The 14,985-nt window shown below is 39.5% G+C and overlaps 1 protein-coding gene across 4 annotated transcripts in view; it reads right to left on the reverse strand.

The window, feature by feature from the left end:
• Positions 1-14,985, reverse strand: part of SIPA1L1 (signal induced proliferation associated 1 like 1) — a 354,681-nt gene that overhangs the window by 281,488 nt on the left and 58,208 nt on the right. For all 4 annotated transcript variants that reach the window (XM_077750694.1, XM_077750699.1, XM_077750698.1 and 1 more), the window contains exon 4: positions 733-799. The gene's annotated coding sequence lies outside the window, so the exon portion shown is untranslated. The remainder of the gene's footprint in view (positions 1-732; positions 800-14,985) is intronic.

Genomic DNA, 14,985 nt, shown 5'->3' on the forward strand with positions numbered 1-14,985 from the left:
TATAGCATTTTAAGCTTGTGGCAAGGTCTCTCTCTCTCTCTCTCTCTGTCAGAATGAAGCTGTTATTTATCTCAATAAGACTATACCCTTTCACAACTTACTAAAATGTCTGAGAAGTGTCCACTGAAACACTAAGAGAGGCCTAAGGTGCACCTGGGCTCCCTCCGGGGAGTAATTAGCAAGAGCAAGCACTCTGAGATCAGTGGTAAGATCCACATCAGCACCTGTTGGCAGTACATCACTCAACTATCTCTCAGTTTCTCAGGATAAGCCTTGATTATCCAAATTATAATTTCCAAGTTATGTACTATGTACCAGACTTAACAACATGGGCTGAGGTATAAAGCCCCATCACATCTTAAGAAACCCATGAGAGATCTTCTGAAACCTACTTACTATGGAATGGGAACATCAGTAGGTAACAAAACCCTTCTTATTTTTGATTTAAGTAGCCAGGAAAAAAAACTGAACGATTTTATCTGCAAAGATGATGACGCTGAGTTCAGAAATCAATGAACAGAAACTACACAGGAACCTCCCATCCTCTCCATTTCCATTTCTGCCTCTCAGCAGTCAAACAATGAAGTAGGAAGATCCAGTGAGGAAAAAACAGAGGATCCACATTTGAGAGGTCCACATTTCATGACAAGTAGCAGCAGGCCTTCCGAGCGCAAACGTGTGAGTGACATTCCCTTCCCCCAACATGACTTTGTGACTAAGCCACCAACTCACCTTATTCCACTTCCAAGTCAGTGGTAAATCTTGCGTTTGAGTCCAACTTGAGGTATTCTCTCAAAACCTGGATCAAAATAATGATGAACTTTAGTATAATAAGGTTCTTTTCGAACTCTGAAAAAGCATACTATTGTACCTCACAATATTAAGAGGGGCGAAAAAATCACTGCTACAAATCAAATCATGATTGTGAAAGGTTATGCCCTACCCTTAAAACCCTCTTTAACTGGAAATCCCTTTATGTGTTGCTCAACACACATTTAAATGTAAGTCAAGTCTTAAACCAAGCTGTTGGGCCTCTGGGCAGATGGCTGATCCAGGGCCTCTGTCATCTGGTCAGGAAGCCTGAGGAGAAATTCAGGAACCTGAATGGGTAAGAAGGCCTCCAACAAAGCGATTTTGATGTAGCCAGTCCGTCATGTGCCTATGGGGACAACCATTCCAAACCAGTGGTTCCAACAGAGGGTGACATGGTACTACAGGGGCCATCTTGCAATGTCTGGAAATACTTTTGGTTGTCCCAGCAGGGAGAGCAGGTATGCTACCAGCATTTAACGAGTGGAAGCCAGGGATGCTGCTAGCCCACCCTACACTGCACAGGACAGCCCCCCCCAAAGATTTATCCAGGCCCAAATGTCAACAGTGTTGAGGTTGAGAAGCCCTGTTCCAAAGCAAACAACTATTCTGATTATTCAGAAATTTTACAACCCTCGCACGGGTTTTTTCAGATAAGCTCCCACTACATTTCCTGTGACTAGTGAGCTTATTAGTTACAAGAGCCATACATGCCCCATATTAATAATATGCAGTACATGTACCCATACTAAAAATATTAAAATAAATCAGAACATACATGTCCTTAGAGCTTTCAAGGAACTAATTCTTAAATTTTCAGAGGAGAAATACTACATCAAACTAAGTGAACTCCCAAAAACTTTGTTTCCAACCACATAAAACGGAAGCTAGCAAGACTAAAAAGAGCCAGAACTGGGGCACCCGGGTGTCTCAGTCGGTTACACAGCCAACACTTTTTTTTTAATGTTTATTTATTTTTGAGCCTGAGCGGGGTAGGGGCAGAGAGAGAGGGAGACATAGAATCTGAAGCAGGCTGCAGGCTCTGAGCTGTCAGCACAAAGCCCCACGCGGGGTGCTCGAACCCACAAACCATGAGATCATGACCTGAGCTGAAGTCAGATGCTCAACCGACTCAGCTACTCAGGCGCCCCAAGCATCCACCTCTTGATTTCGGCTGAGGTCATGATTCCAGGGTCATGGGACTGTGCCCCGCACTGGGCTCCACGCTGAGCACGGAGCCTGCTTAAGACTGTCTCTCCCTCTCACTCTGCCCCTCTCCCCCAATTGCACTATCTACCCCCCCCAATTAAATAAATAAATAAACAAACAAACAAAAAGAACCAGAATGTAGTTTCCCTCACAGATATTCTCAATTCCTGGTAAGGACAAGACGGACAAAGCTCCTCTTCCCAGCCTGTCACTCGAGATAGTAGGACTCTCATCTTTTATTCAGTCAAATATACAGGTACTTCACAACCCACTTTAACTGCGATCAAAACGAGACTTACTGATACCATATCTTTCAGTATCCCAGATACTGAAACTTGCAGTTTTTACATGACTGGCCCACACAACACACACACAGAAAAGATAAAGAAACCTGTAACACTCAAAACGTATACTTTGTTTTGTCAAGCATAATTAATGAGCTGTAACTAGCTAATTACATAACTAAGACATACCTGACAGCTGATTTGCCCCAGTTAGGGACATGAACAAGCATGCGAAGTTGAGACTCGAAAGGATATCATCTATGAACACACTTAGAAAGATTCCATGAGGATTAATGCATTCCAACTGGACGTTTCCTTGATGTGGTGTAGGAGTTTATATTCTAATTATAGACTGATTTCTTCCTCTGAATCCCCAGCACTGTGAGGAACTACCTAAATCAGACTCAAACATAATCCCCACAGGCAGTGAGCACCAGGGTGGGTGGTGGGCGGTGGGCAGCCTGGCACCCATTAACCCCAAAGCATGGGTGGGGGGTTGGCGGGGTAGGCTGAATCTGTGTCGGAGGCCGCGCTCCCACCTGGAGCTCCCTACCTGTGCTCCGGGAGCCTCTGTACTAGCTGAGCCATTAGGAAACTTGACTGAGTTATGTGCTTGTCCAGAGGGATGGCTAACATACAGGGCAGATCCAAGATGCCGTGAGGCCAGTGCAGGGCCATCACACCTCCACCCTTATAAAAGGAAGACAACTGGGGAGGGCGGCCTCAGACAAAATCTAAAAGACTAATGACCTGGTCAAAGAGGGTTTCTTAACACCAATCAGTGGCTCAGAGAACAAAGGAAAGTACTTTTTGCTTTATGAAGCAAAATGATTCTCAGGCCTGCCTTTCTTTCTATGAAAAAGGAAGAAAAAAAGGAAGGCCGAAAAATTACTAGGAAGGGTCAGAAATACTAGCGCATGAGATGAAATTTATTTTACCCAGCCTCCATTTCTCAAGATTTAAATCAGTCTTCAAATAAAAAAATTCATAATTGAATTTCAAAACATAAATACTTTATTTTTCCCCCTCTCCCCAGTAGAATATATTCTGTTCCAGAAAAGAAAGGTTGCTCAATTTCCTGTCAAAGGCAATCTACAGAAGGCCACCTACACTGTAAAAGCAGCAAGAAAAAAAATAACAAAATGCTGAAGAAAAGCCTGCATGTGTGGGTGTGTACTAAGTGCAAGGTAACTACCACTCTGGGCTTTTTAAAGCTTTTCTCCCTGATCATTCTGAGAAATATGAAAATTAGTGTAACTGCTAAAGACAAGTTTGTCCTCCAACCTATCTCAGGAAAACAAGCCCGATGATGGATTTCAGCTCCACCAAAGAGAGAGGTACGAGGGGGCAATCAAGGCCTCTAACCCAGGATTCTTTGTTCTAATGAGAGAGAGAGCAGATTCTACCAGACAACTTACACATGTTTTCATAGAGGGAAGGCTGCTCTGACCATTAACCTTCTCCCCCACCACATCGCACCCCAAACCTCAAGAACTTTTTTAAAAAAAATCTTAATATTTTTGAGAGACAGAGAGAGTGACAGCACAGGCAGGGACGGGCAGAGAGAGAGGGAGACAGAGAATCCCAAGCAGGCTTGGCACTGTCAGCACAGAGCCCTATGTGGGGCTTGAACCCACAAACCAGGAGGCCATGCCCTGAGCCAAAGTCAGATGCTCAACCGAATGAGTCACCCAGGAGCCCAATAAACTTCATGAACTCTTGGGGCGCCTGGGTGGCTTAGTCGGTTAAGCGTCCGACTTTCGCTTAGGTCATGATCTCGTNCTTGGTCCTAATATGCTTAATCCCAAACCTCTGGGGGCTAACCACTCACATGAGCTGCCTAAATTATGGGTCAGTACAGCATCGAATTCACCATTCTGTCTATACAATTCCCCTTATCCTGCTTATGCTTTCTGAAACTCTAAATGCTAAGATAATGATCAACCAGCCCAACATTTTTTTACTGAAAAGCCTGCTGAAATATGCTCAATACTAAGGTAGATTTGAGGTGGGAGGGGGGGAGGCGGGAACCAAAGGAAAGGAAGGGAAGGGAAAGTCTGAATAACTCACTGGCAAACTGAGGATAAAAGAACAAAAACACAAAGGAAGTCAAAATTAAAAGCAGTATTATCATTGAATTGCAGCAGAGAAAAAGGCCTTACTTCTATAAATCATACTTTCCAGGAAAAGGAGTTTGTCACCATAAATAATGAGCAAACAACATATTAATGAAATGATGGTAAACATTTTAAAACCAGTAGACCAGAAGACAAATTAAGATGTGGCAGAAAGCTACACTGGAGGGCAGTTGCAAGACAAAGCAACATGAGAAAGCAAACTTCTTAAACGTTAACAAATGATCTGTTTGATAAGCTAACAATTAACTACAAACAAGAAGGAGCTTTTGTTCTATTTTGCTTAATAATCTCAGACCAACCTACCAAAAAAAACTGCAAGACTACTTAGTACAAATAACTATTTCTCAGAACCACTTGAGAGTCAGTAGCCAACATGACAGCCTATCATCCCTACAGAGTTTAGGAAACAACTCCTGTATAGAAGAGCATTTTCCTACAAAACTATAATTATGGCCATTGAAAATCACCCAAATTACATAGCCCCATCATCTAATCCACAGACCAGATCTTATGTTCTCTAATTATCCCAATAATGTCCATTTTAGTAAAAGGATCCAATCCATCCAGGATCTCACACTGCACTTATTTTCCACATTTAATGGAATTTAGTGCATTTCAATTCAGAATTCCTCAGACTTCCCTTGACTTTCATGACATTGACAATCATGAAGATTCCAGCCCATTTTTGTAGCATGTTCCTTAACTTGGGTTTATCTAATTCTTTCTTATGATTAGCTTCCAGTTATGAATTTTCAGCAGGGATACCAAAGAAGAGAGTTTCCCTCATTGCACCCTACCAGGTGGTAAGCTATTTTAATCTTTTTCCCTTACTGGTAACATGAACTTGTATCATGAACTTGATGTAGAGGGCATCTGCCAGATTTCCACTGAAAACTTACTTTTTCCACTGTAATTTGTAAGTGCTTTGTGAGAGGTCACTTTCAGACTGCATAAATATCCTACCAACAAACATTCACCCAATATTTGTGTCCAATGATAATTCTTGGCCAAATTATTTTACGATGGCTACCAAAAAGTGATTTTCTAGTCTAATAATTCCTACCATTCTAGTGGGAGAAAAAAATGGTACTTAGAAAAGCCAAGATCTGGGTGCTTACTGCAACTGGGTTATTGCTGTTCCCTGGTCCATCGAGAGCAGAAGAACATGCACACACGTCCTTCGTTCTTTCTTTCTGTTTTTTGTTTTGTTTTGTTTGTTATTTCTTTCTATACTGTAGACCAGGAGTTCATCCATATGCCATGAATTCCTACCCAAGCACAGTGTCTTTCTACCTTTCCCCTTTCCCTTCCCTGTAACAGTCGTAAACCTGGCTCTCATTAACCTCACTTTTCCTTACTGGATTCAGCCCCCCCATGTCATTGAATGCTACCCCTAACTCTGTCTTAGTATCAGGAAAAAAAAAAAGCCTTCTCTCTAACTAAAGGACCAGTAAAGGAGAAGCCCAGAGAGACAAAAATGTTATGACAGACTATATATAATACAATTCCATGTTGGCAAAGCCCAAATAGGCAATGCTAAAAATATACTGTTTACAGATATATTCATTTTTAAAAGCAAGGCAATGCTGAACATAAAACTCAGGACAGCAGTCCCCTCCAGAGGGAGGCAGAAGGATGGAATCACAAGGGAACACACAGTAGCTCCAAAGCACTGATCACATTCTCGTTCTTAGTGAGAACCTGTCAGTCCTAAGCACAAGCTTCTTGAGACACACAACTGTGCCTCACTAAACCACAAGGAGGTCATCAGCACAACCTCCATTTCACATTTCTGATCTGGGGCCTAAAAAGGTTAAGCATGTCGTCTATGGTTACACAACCAACAAGCAAAATCAGACACAAAGCCATATCTGACTTTGATCCTCCTTCCCTAGACTATTCCTCAAACAGAAGAAAGAAGACAGGGAGGAGAGATGGAGCCACGGTCCTAAGGCGAGGATCCATCTGTGCCTCTGAACCATTTCTAAAACACTATTTAGGGTGAGGGCAAGTCTAGGTTCAAAACCAGGGGGAGGCGGGTAAAAAGCTTCCCAAAGGCAAGCAAAGGGGCAGAGGCACAAATCTGGGCCATATTGAGAGTATGTGAACAACGTAAAGAATCCTTTAGGGAGAGTTTCTATCACATTCCATAGGCTATATAGTTTTGAAATCAAGAAATAAGGGAGAGAAGACAAGCAACCCATCCGTGAAGTTCCAAACATACACCAAACGGGGCAAAATGACAAATCACTTAGCACACTGCATGAAGCATGAAATTGGTAAGAAAACGTTGAGCCCTTTTAAAAAATCTGTATAATGAGATACTGGGGCAGAGCAACAATACTCTGAAGGAAAGATGAGGCCTCCCAGGAAGTTTAAACCCTCCTCTGCTACCTAGGGCTGTTTTAAAATTGCTTAAACCCAAAAAGATGGAGCCCCATAACAAGAAAAGAAAAAAAGAGAGCATATTTATCTTCCCAAAAAGTCAGAAATAACTACAATCTAACTGTACTTCTGGTAGAAATATCTCCAGAATCTACTAGTGATTAATAACAACTGATATCACCTAGAAAAGTCTCATGATAGGCACTAATGATTTTGTGATCTTATTTCAAGTTTTCTATATCTATTTGTCTTTACAATAGGGTGTTTCTCCACTGTTGATTTCCAAGGGATGGAGTATAAACTGAATCAGAAGTAATTTTAAGTCTAGACTCCTCCCCAAACCTCCCCCAGCAAGCAAAAAAAAAAAAAAACCAGAAAACGAAAAACAAAACCTGCTAATAAGCTCTATCTTCTCTTTCCTTTTCTTTCCAAAGAGGAAAAATCTAGACCTAGGCCATGGACTAAACAAAATACCTCACAACAGAAGAAAACATTTTACTACGTACATGTGTAAAATGGTGGCGAAAATAATTCAAAACCCATGTCAATTTTATGCTGTAGCCTGAAACTGTCTATAATACATAAAGGTTAAGAAATCCAAAATGGTCCTGGAAAGACAGTAAGTATGAGAAGCACACAGAATGAGAAACCTCATTAGATGAAAAAGGAAGGCATTTAACAGAACTCCACAGGGCCTGGACTTGCTGGATTGCTTGCTTTCCTTCTTTCTTTCCTTTTCTTTTCTTTCTTTCTTTTTTTTACGCTTTTAAGTTACTTTCTTTATGAAAAGCAATCAGGTGCATGAAAAGCAATCAGGTGCTGTTGAAATCAGCATGTGGTATTAGAAAGACAAGAAGTTATCCTGAGGTATTTCTAAATGAAAATAACAAAAAGAATAAATTAATCCATAGGCACTTGCTTCTTTCATCCTCCGGTATTAAGCTTACATGATCAATGATCACAACATGAGCAGTAACCATCCTTGACGACTTAGGGACAACAGCCCAGCTTTAAAAGAAATTTAAAATCTAAAACATAAATACGAAAAAGAATACATTACTGCTTTAATGGTGAAAAAGGGAACATCCTGAGACATATTAAAGATTTTCCTTGTAAACTCCCAGATAATGAATTTGGGGCAAAAAATCAATATGGCTATTGAAGAAATAAATCCTCCCAAGCTAATCTAATTTAGTGTTACTGAGACAACCCACTTATCAAGGGACTGCAAGACTTGAATTTCTTAACATTAATGGATTTGACAACTCATAGAGACACAAGAAAAATGTTCTTCCCCCAAAAGTATACACCAATGGTTCTTTGATCTCAAGTTGTACAAACTAATTCTTCCTTCCTGCAATTCTAAATGTAACAGTTAGAAATAAGTCCTTTCACAAGCTTCTTATCCTCATCGTGAGGTTTCTCCAACTCAAAGTCACTTCTATCTACCCATTTGCTTGAGATAAAAACCGAAGATTCACTGTCCATTCCACAGCCCACATCCACAGCCCATATCCAATTCTATCGAATCCTAAGAATTCTACCTCCTGAAGGCCACCCTGAACCCTTCCCTCCTGTCCACACCCACTGGCAACACACTGGTCCATGCCACTATTATCTCTCAACTAGACAACTGCCCCAGACTCCTCATTATTTTCCACCCACAACCATTTTCCACAGAGTGGTCAGGCTGACTTTTTAAAAGGTTAAACTGCATAATATTATCCCCTGCTGAAAACCTACCAGTGGCTTTCCATATCCTGAGATGTCAAGAAGTGTGAAACATATAAGATTTTACTCTAATCTCCAGGCTAACAACTTACACTGTGACAGGTGTATGAACATCCCTGAGGACATGAGATGCTTGGGTCAGAGACAAAGGACTTCATTACTCACAGTAATAGAAGTAGTCAGAGTACCATCATTTTTGATGCCAGTCTCTTAAGTCCCAACTCCCACCAGGTAACACTTGCATGGCAGTGTGCTGTGTTACAGGAGAGTAGCCCTGAGCTTAATGAACCCAAATCTTTGATAATGGCTGGTACACCTGCCTGACCTTTACCCCACAAGGAGACATTATCTTGTTTATACAGACAATAGGTGTACCTGATATCTGCCCTCGAGGGTATCTTCCAAGACTACTGAGTATATAAATCATCCCTAAAAAGAGAGTCCAGAACAAAAGTAGTCAATGGAGAAACACAAGACACATGGAAAACTGTCTCCCAACATTAGAATAAAAGCCAAATTTCTTACCATGGCCTCTGAGGCCCTACACAATCAGTCTGTTTCTCTTCAGTTTCATGTGGAACTCCGGTCTCTCTAGCTCACTATGGCTGTAGCTCCTGCCATCCTTGGTGTCCTCAAATAAGTCCTGCCTCAGGACCTTTGCAAATGCTTTTCTTTTGTCTGAAATGCTCTTTCCCTGACTTACATGTCACTTTCGCAGAAATACCTTCTCTTGTCAATCTATCTATATAAGACCCTGTAAGACTTACTGTTTATTCTTTTTTTTTTGTCACTTTTCTCACTTTTTCATTCAATCAGTAAACATTTATTGGGTACCTACTATGTACCAATCATTATTATTATAGACACAATAATTACCTTACCCACTTATTTATTTATTAACAGTCTTCCTTGAGAGCACAAACCTTGTCTTTACATTCATCCACAAAGGCCCAGAAATTAAGTTTGTGCCCTCAATAAAACTCTGTTAAATGAGTGAACAAGTACTATATATATTACAAAGTACTGAAATATTTCCACATCAGCACTGAGCAAAAAGCATAAAATTAGAAGCTAGAAGTCCTAAATTCAAACCTTGGAGTCACCACTTAGTGGCACCTGAACAATTCTATTAAATTCTCTGCAAAATGAAGAAAATTCTTCTCCTGCCTAACTCACAAGATTATTGTGAGGATCAAATGATGGAATCTATTTGGGAGCCCTTGCAAACGCTAAATATAATTTAAAGCCAGTAACAAATCAAAACCAAAAACAAAACCAGTAACAAATCAATAGTTAATAGTCATGGGATAGTCATTCATCCAGTAAGAATATATGAGGCCCTTTACTATGAGGGTAATACTATTATGAAAATTAAAATGTATATTTAAATGTAAGTTAAAATTGTACAACATAAAATGAAATAAGAAATTGGTTAGTTCTTTAATCAACTTGAAGAACAGTTTTTCCCCTTTAAATACCCTTTGGATATGCTTTGAAAACTTTCAGATAAAAGGTGAGTTACCTTTACCTGCTCCTGATTCCAGAATATTAAAAGAATGGTTTTTGTTTACTTATTTTTTAAACAAGCCATTCAAATACCAATTTAGAAAAATTTTAGCCTATACTTACACCACTGAATGCCAATCCCCAAATCAGGAATTTTCAGCCTTCTGGCAAAATTTATGAATTTATTAATTTGTTTCCTTTTACTGACTTAATCTGAAACGAAATGCAGTCTCTTTACTGCAAGGCGATATGTGTGGTAATCGTGTGTGTGTGTGTGTGTGTGTGTGTGTATATACATGTGTAGTGAAGGGAAAGAAAGCTTCATTTCACATTTGTGATAAAAAGAGCACCTTCGGAATTATGCGGCAGGCAGCCAACAAGAGAAAACAGACTGATCATCCTGAGGTATAACCAGAGGACTGGCAACCTGACCACAGACAGGGACAGTCAACTCAGACAAGCCATACACCTGGTGTCAGTTTACCAATCAGCTCATCCTCCATAACCTGACCACGCAATTACACAGAAATTAATGAAAAGAGAAGCTGCTTCTATGATATAAAAGGATGACATACAAATTGATAAAAAGGAGGGTGCAGGCAACATTCATTATAAAGGAAATAAAGTGGAATGAGAGAACAGTATGATCAAGATTGCTTTCATACGACCTTCCTCAAATTCAACACACATATATGTAAATAACTAAAAGAAGTACATCATGAGAGTAAGAAGGAGGAATAACACAAACTGGTGCTTCTAAATATTAAAGTATGAAAATGAGGGGGGTACATGGGAAGGCTCTTAGGAGCTAAGATATGCAGGTTGACAGGGATAGAGGCAGATGATCTACAACTTACACATGATAAACACTAAGAGGCAAATATCTCAGTACATGTATATAATTATATGTGGTAGTTGTTCATCACACAGTGAAGGTCTCTCAGGAACTGCTTCCTTACATGTTATTTTAAGGACGACCACCAACTACATTTGGGGGGAAGGTAGCAGCAGTAGTCAGCAAACTAGTCATAAAGCCCTCAATAAGTACAAGTACAAATAAAATCTAGGGCATCTAGAAGCGTCTGCCTTGAATAACTTTATTTTTTTTTAATGTTTGTTTATCATTGAGAGACAAAAAGAGACAGAGCATGAGCTGGGGAGGGGCAGAGAGAGATCTTCCTGACAGAATCTGAAGCAGGCTCCAGAATCTGAGCTGTCAGCACAGAGCCTGACCTGACGCTCAAACTCACACACTGTGAGATCATGACCTGAGCCGAAGTCACACTTAACCTACTGAGCCACCCAGGCACCCCATGCCTTGATTTACTTTAAATAGACAATGTTGAAACCTGTCTTTCAATTAAGTAATTCCCCTTATTAATACTAAAGCTAGTTGCTATGTGAGTGCCTGCAATATGCCAGTCACATAATAGTCTCTATCTCATGCAATCAATACAACAATCCTAACAGATACAAGTAGGAATCAGTGAGGTTTTAAATCTTGCCCAAAACAAATTAAGAAGTGATGGCACTGGAATTTAAACCCAAGATGATCGATCCTTTTTCAGTATCCTTGCTCCTTTTATGCTATCTAACCTCCAATAATAACAGTTAATACATACTATGATCCTGGCACAATATGGATGAATGAGCTTTACATTCATTATTTCATTTAATCTCTAAAATAACCCTGCAAGGGGGCGCCTGGGTGGCTCAGTCAGCTGAGCAACCGACTTCGGCTCAGGTCATGATCTCACAGTTCGTGGGTTCGAGCCCCACATCGGGCTCTGTGCTGACGGCCAGCTCAGAGCCTGGAGTCTGTTTCGGATTCTGTGTGTGTCTCTCTCTCTGACCCTCCCCTGCTCATGCTGTCTCTCTCTCTCGCCCTCTCTCTCATAAATAAATAAAACATTAAAAAAAAAAAATTAAAATAAGCCTGCAAGGTGGTCATCATGAGCCACATTTTTTTTTTGTTTGAGGAAACAGAGTACTTCAGTAACTGTCAAGGTAACACAGCTAACTTAACAGTAGGAACGAGCAGGAACCCTAACCAAAGTCCGTTGGGAACAAAGCCTGTGTTTCTACTACTGTAGTACATAGCCTCCACCTTATAGTATTTAGAATAATTATAATAAATTATTAATTTACTGTTTATAATACATGAAAATACACATAAAAACTGCAAAGTATGTTTTAAATATGTATTTTATAAATAAGTGAAGTGTTAAAATACATATTTTATAAATATCTAAGATATGTTAAAATATGTATTTGATGAAATATATATTTTACAAAATGTGTATTTTCAGAAAAATGGAAAGATAGGACAAAAAATTATCTATGAGTGACAGGATCACTGGTAATTTTTTAAAATTTGTTTTTCTAGTTTTTCCTTAAATATGATATATAATTTACACAAAGGTAAAACACACACCAAAAAAAACCCTACATTTTAGATTTTTTTCCCTCTGTTCTCCAGAACCTGTCAAAACTGAATTTTTGATTAGGAAACATGGATCAAGCTTACCTACCTCCAGAACTGAACAAAGGTGAATAACATTGAACACCATGCCAGAGAACTAAATCACACAGACCTTGGTAGCATGAAGGAAAAATAAATTGCTTTTTGATTTTTGTACCATACGCACCACCCACCCAAGACAGAAATTACACAAAAGAGACAGATATTCAGAATTTCCTCAGGTGGATAAAATGCTTGGAGGAAAGTTACCAAAACCAACTAAGGTCATGCAACTCGAGAAAAACACCCTTGGAAACCACAGTACAAAAGCTTCATGGAAAACAGACCATTTTAGTGACTGTCCAGGCATTTGAGCAGATTAATCTGAAGGAATGACTTGGGGACTCTAATATGTCATGTAACCTAAAAAACTAACCAAAATGTAAATAGCCCACATTCCACCCCATTCACTTTGCGAAATATACACGCTTCTCATCTTGTGCACTGACCCCACATCATCTCCATAAAACCTCTTCAGAAGCAGTAGACCATAAAGTGAGTGTGGGAGGTGCACACATTTCATTTACCTAATGGAAACCAGCACTCAGCTACTCACTGGGTAAACTGATAGAAATACAGTATTTATTTTCAAAGCCATCAAATAATGTGCATTCCAATGAAGAAAACAGTATGGGAGCAGGAGGGAGAAAGGGGTAGCTTCAACTTTTTCCAAAATATTTATGATCTCAAACAAATATGGCAAAATGTTAAGATCTGATGAAGCCGGAAGGTATTATGTAATTCTCTACCCTTTCCAGTCTACTTGAAATATTTTTAAATTAAAATTAGTAATAAGGTTTAATATCTGTAAGTCAATATAACACTCATTCCTCTTAATATACTTGCATTCATTAAAACACACAGCATCTCAACATCCCTCCAACTCAACTTGAGACATTTTACCACCCAAGGAAGCCACCACTGACATGAATACCAAACAATCTCTAATACTTAGTTTGCTCCTTTGCAAAGCATGAATTCAGAAAAACTACCATATGAGAACAAAAAGATTAAAAATTTTATTTATGTAATGATTCAAACTAGTCATAAAGCCTGAGATGTTTTGTATATACACCTTTAAACCATTTCTAAAAGGAAAATAAGAGGTTTACCTCTCAAAATAGCATAGTTTCAGAACAGAGAGTCCTAATCCCCCACAGGAAAGCACAGGCTCAAGACACCTTACAAAATGTGCCACCTACTCTTCACACCAGAAAAGTCACTTCTGGTATATTAAAGTGACAAGAAGATATATTAATGATAAGCTTGAGGTCTGGAAAAAAAAAAAAAAAAAACAGATCTTTAGATAGTTGAGTCCTTAACTTCTCACTAAAAGAACCAGGATCACATCTGCATGGTACTTTTGCCCGCATGGGCAAAGACGCTAAGTGGAAATTGTTGTCATATACAGGAAACAGATGGGGTGGATAATGCAACTAGATAACCAACTGCCCCCCTCTTCCCTTCAAAAGAATTTAAGAAACATCCAGTTAATAATGAAACAAACTAGAAAAGCAGAAGTTCTTCATTGACGCAGGACTTGAAGGCATGAAGAGCACCACAGGCTGGTTCGAGGAAAATGACAAAGATAGTTTCAACTATGTGTTTCCTCACTCTCAAAAATGACTCATGTACTTGCCACAGTCTCCATGAAGGCCAACATCCATCTGCACCTTCACCAACTAAGCAAGTCAGATCTTAACTGAGGTGCAATTATTTGCTGCATTTACAACGTTCACAATGTGATAGGTGTATATGTTACAAAATGATCAGCGCAATAATTTTAGTTAACATCCATCACCTCATATAGTTACAAATAAATACTATTTCAAAAGAAAATGCTACATTTCTAATGATGAATTTGAAAAACATAATAGTAGAGAAATAATTCAGAACTTTCAAAAAGTGCCTAAATTGGGGGTGCCTGGGTGGCTCAGTCAGTTAGTTAAGCGTCCGACTTCGGCTCAGGTCATGATCTTACAGTTCATGGGTTCGAGCCCCGAATCAGGCTCTGTGCTGCCAGCTACCTCAGGGCCTGGAGCCTGTTTCAGATTCTGTGTCTCCCTCTCTCTCTGACCCTCCCCTACTCATGCTCTCTCTCTTCCTTTCTCTCTCAGAAATTAAAAAAAAAAAAAAAAAGTGCCTAAATTGGAAAATCACAGCCTTCAACAAGTTAGTCTAAAAAACTAACATTAGATTTCAATGATTTGATTCCATTTAGGCTGTAAGACTTCCAAGAAAGAAAAGAGAATCTAGGTGGGAAATGTTCACATCTTGTAAAAGCACAAAAAGCAAACTCTGCTACCTGAGTTGGAGAACTGCCTCATCATGTCCCTCCGTGAGGTGTTCAAACAAGATGAAACAGTGGCTTTTACATTTAAAAGGACAAAAAGAAAGTCTG

The sequence above is a fragment of the Crocuta crocuta genome, unplaced genomic scaffold, assembly GCF_008692635.1.
Source record: "Crocuta crocuta isolate KB4526 unplaced genomic scaffold, BGI_CrCroc_1.0 scaffold186, whole genome shotgun sequence".
NCBI classification, from domain to species: Eukaryota; Metazoa; Chordata; class Mammalia; order Carnivora; family Hyaenidae; genus Crocuta; species Crocuta crocuta.